This window comes from Triticum urartu, chromosome 1, assembly GCF_003073215.2.
Source record: "Triticum urartu cultivar G1812 chromosome 1, Tu2.1, whole genome shotgun sequence".
NCBI classification, from domain to species: Eukaryota; Viridiplantae; Streptophyta; class Magnoliopsida; order Poales; family Poaceae; genus Triticum; species Triticum urartu.
Genome location: NC_053022.1, coordinates 295,889,621 through 295,893,983, shown reverse-complemented (window position 1 = coordinate 295,893,983; position 4,363 = coordinate 295,889,621). Strand labels below are relative to the sequence as shown.

At 44.1% G+C, this 4,363-nt stretch overlaps 1 non-coding gene across 1 annotated transcript; it reads right to left on the bottom strand.

The window, feature by feature from the left end:
- Positions 1-2,041: 2,041 nt before the first annotated feature.
- Positions 2,042-2,197, bottom strand: LOC125533409. The gene has a single exon (XR_007294286.1). It is a non-coding gene; the product is annotated as a 5.8S ribosomal RNA (ribosomal RNA).
- Between the last annotated feature and the right edge of the window lie 2,166 nt (positions 2,198-4,363).

The window sequence follows — 4,363 nt, the reverse complement described above, 5'->3', positions numbered from 1 at the left end:
CGACATTGCTTTCAATGCAGTTATGCCTCTAAGTCGTGCTTCGACACGTGGGAGATATAGCCGCATCGAGGGCGTTACATAAAGCCAAGATTGAAGCTATTGAGAGTTGGACGCAACCCAAAAAGGTCACACAAGTGAGGAGTTTCCTTGGCCTTGCTTGTTTCTATAGGCGTTTTGTGAGAGATTTCAGCACCATTGCTGCACCTCTCAATGAGCTTACAAAGAAGGATGTGCCTTTTGTTTAGGGTACCGCACAGGAAGAAGCCTTCACGGTATTGAAAGATAAGTTGACACATGCTCCTTTACTCCAACTTCGTAATTTTAATAAGACCTTTGAGCTTGAATGTGATGCTAGTGGAATTGGATTAGGAGGTGTGTTATTACAAGATGGCAAACCTATTGCATACTTTTCTGAAAAATTGAGTGGGCCTAGTCTGAACTATTCTACTTATGACAAAGAATTATATGCTCTTGTTCGGACCTTAGAAACATGGCAACATTATTTATGGCCCAAGGAATTTGTTATACATTCTGATGATGAATCTTTGAAACACATTAAAAGTCAAGCAAAACTGAACCGTAGACATGCTAAATGGGTTGAAATCATTGAGGCTTTTCCTTATGCCATTAAACACAAGAAGGGTAAAGAAAATGTTATTGCTGATGCTTTGTCTCATCGTTATACTGTGCTTTCACAACTTTAATTTAGAATATTTGGTTTGGAGACCATCAAAGATCAAATTGTGCATGATGTTGAATTTAAAGATGTATTGCAGAATTGTAAGGAAGGGAGAACTTGGAACAAGTTCGTTCTTAACGATGGATTTGTGTTTCGTGCTAACAAGCTATGCATTCCAGCTAGCTCTGTTCGTCTTTTGTTGTTGCAGGAGGCGCATGGAGGAGGATTAATGGGACACTTTGGAGTCAAGAAGACAGAGGATATACTTGCTACACATTTCTTTTGGCCAAAGATGAGACGGGATGTTGAGCGTTTTGTTGCTCGCTGCACTACATGTCAAAAAGCTAAGTCACGACTCAATCCTCATGGTTTATATATGCCTTTGCCTATACCTAGTGTTCCTTGGGAGGATATATCTATGGACTTTGTTTTAGGTTTACCTCGAACAAAGAATGGTAGAGGCGAGGGTCCCGATCTTTCGATGAGATGATAACTATAGATTTGGTGGAGACGACTTTGACGATCCGACTACAAACGTACACGACGTTGCGCCTTAGCAATCGCTAAACCAACTCCGAAAGGTTATTGACCACGCCGGAGCACGATCAACCTGACCACGAAGGTCGATTCCTACAAGCAATCGAAGAACACACAAGAATATGATTAAGCAATCTGAATATTGCGAATATGGATGAAGTATTGATGAAAGTGGGGTTTCATAAGTGGTCTTGGTCTGGTCGTTGGACACAAACGAAGTACACGAAGTTGCAGCGATGGCTAACTTTTAACTAAATAAAACCCAAGTCTAAATGATGCCTTAAGGGCTATATTTATAGGGAAAAGAGAGGGGATTTTGTCCACCCTTGGCAAGGTGGGACTAAAACACCTCCTAAGTCGTTTCCCCTACAAAACGGACTCTAAAAAATAGATTACTTGGGCCTGGCCCAAAATAAGGTGGCGCAACACCAATAATAAGCTATGGACGAAATTTATGAAAGGCCATCTTGTATATTTTGTCCATCTTCTCGTATGTCATCATGGTGGCTTCAAAGTCCGAAAATCTGCACTAGAACCTTCGTTCTTGTTCTCTTCGCACGCACCTTCATCTCCGTACTTGCTCATGCTCCAATGTCCATCCTTCTTGTGTGTGCTAGGCCCTTCAATTGCAAGCGACACAAATGTATCTAAGTTAGGCAGCATCATATTCTCATGAACACTAGAAACATTACCAAGAAACGAAAGTACCTGGTAATTTAACTGGCATATGCGATCTCTAGCAATTGTTCCACCGCCCCTTGCAAGACGAGGGACCAGATGCCGCATCCTGATTCCCGATGAGGGGGTTGGGAGCGTGCTTTGGTGTGACGCCCAGGCAGGTGTGCCCTCGGCCGAGTGGCCTCAGGCGCAACTTGCGTTCAAAGACTCGATGGTTCGCGGGATTCTGCAATTCACACCAGGTATCGCATTTCTCTACGTTCTTCATCGATGCAAGAGCCGAGATATCCGTTGCCGAGAGTCGTGTGGATTAAATAGCTTTGCAACACGAGGGATGACTAGCAAGCTAGCCATGCCCCCGGGTTAGGCATAGTGTTCCTTGACGCCTTCGGCGCCATGGCTTCTTTTACCCCGATCCCCCACCCACTCCGAGGAGGGGAGGTGGTCGAGGCATTGGCCGAGCGACGGACAATGTCGTCGCCGACGGATTGGATGACGCGTGCACGGTCTGTTTTGGTCAGGGTCACGACAATGATCCTTCCGCAGGTTCACCTACGGAAACCTTGTTATGACTTCTCCTTCCTCTAAATGATAAGGTTCAATGGACTTCTCACGACGTCAGGGGCGGCGAACCGCCCCCGTCGCCGCGATCCGAACACTTCACCGGACCATTCAATCGGTAGGAGCGACGGGCGGTGTGTACAAAGGGCAGGGACGTAGTCAACGCGAGCTGATGACTCACGCTTACTAGGCATTCCTCGTTCAAGACCAACAATTGCAATGATCTATCCCCATCACGATGAAATTTCCCAAGATTACCCGGGCCTGTCGGCCAAGGCTATATACTCGTTGAATACATCAGTGTAGCACGCGTGCGGCCCAGAACATCTAAGGGCATACAACAGGGGATATGGGTGTAACTGTGGTAGCCATGTCCTCATCATCCTCCCCTTCTTGAAAACAAAGCCATCCTCGGCGTTGCTTAACCTGAAATGTGGCTAACAAAAGAGACAAGGTGTACACATTGTGTAGCGACCAGACCTCAAACAGTCTGATCTCTGTGCTCCGGTGTCATCCCTAGATCAGTAATGCTGACACCACATAGTACTCAGAGGATTTATAGCAGAGTTGCAATCACACACTTATTACATCGAGTGTCTCAAAAGAGAACTTATTACAATAAATATGGCTTAAGGCCATCTAATTACGATAACAGCGGAAGGCTTGGAAGATAAGTGAGTCCATCAACTCCAACGGCATCACTGAGTATAGAACCACGACCTAAAAACTCCTTAATCGTCGTCTGAAAAGTCTGCAACATTAACGTTGCAGCCCAAAAACAGGTCAGCACATGGAATATGCTGGCAAGGTAACACATAGAGAGTAATGGAATGCAACAGCTATACTATATGCATATTTGGCTGTGGAAAGCTCTATGGTTACAGTTTTGCATAAAGCTAATTTTTCCCTACTTCAAAGGAATAAAATTTAATTACTATCATGGTGGTTGTTAAACATTGAGAATGGTTGACAGCATTCTCAATCCCAATTAAGCATCATCATTAACCCAACAACATTAATTTTAGAGTAACATGTTGAGATTCACATGATAATCTAGTTACTAGATACTCAAGATGTCCATAACCGGGGACACGGCTAATCATGATTAGTTTATACACTCTGTAGAGGTTTGCACACTTTTCCCCACAAGACTCGATTGCCTCCGTTTGTTTTCTCGCACTACATGGTGTTTGAGAAGACGGATGACCGAGACACAGTCTTTCAGAGGCGCTAGCACCTTACGATGGATAGACCGGTACACCTACTTTCCCCTACATCTGCTAGTCTACCCTGTAAGAGTTCGCACAACTTAATCAACTATGCCAGAGCCCATAATGGCTTGTGGCTGCACACGGAAGTTTCTAGTTTGAAAAATCTCATGATCCCTTTGAGTCTGGGTGGCCGTCCAAAAGAAAACAGGCATGTCCTGGAATACCCAGGTGCCTCAATCCACCCAGATGTGTATTTAAGTTGCCACCTTAGATAAACCATTAATTATCGATCTCACATCTGTCATGGATTTCACTCACCCAATCCACGTCTACTAGCATAGCAATGCATAATAAGCAAACGTAGAAGTAACTCCCAAAGGTTTGATAATAAACAGGTAATAGGTACTACCTCATCTACTTCCCATCCCACAGTTTAATTAGATCCTAATCATGCAATGTGTGAAGATTGATCTAATGCAAAAAAACTGGGTTGTAGAAAAGGTATGATCAAAGTGTTACTTGCCTTGCTGATGATCCGTGAAACCTAACGATTCGAAGTAACAGGCGGCGCACTCCGGGTACTCTATCGCAGGCAAACAAACAAGCATACAATAAGTACTCATCTAATGCACAGGTAAAACTCAAATAAGAGATCAAACCAGAAGGTTCAACTTAAGAACTCCGGTTGGCAAAAAGA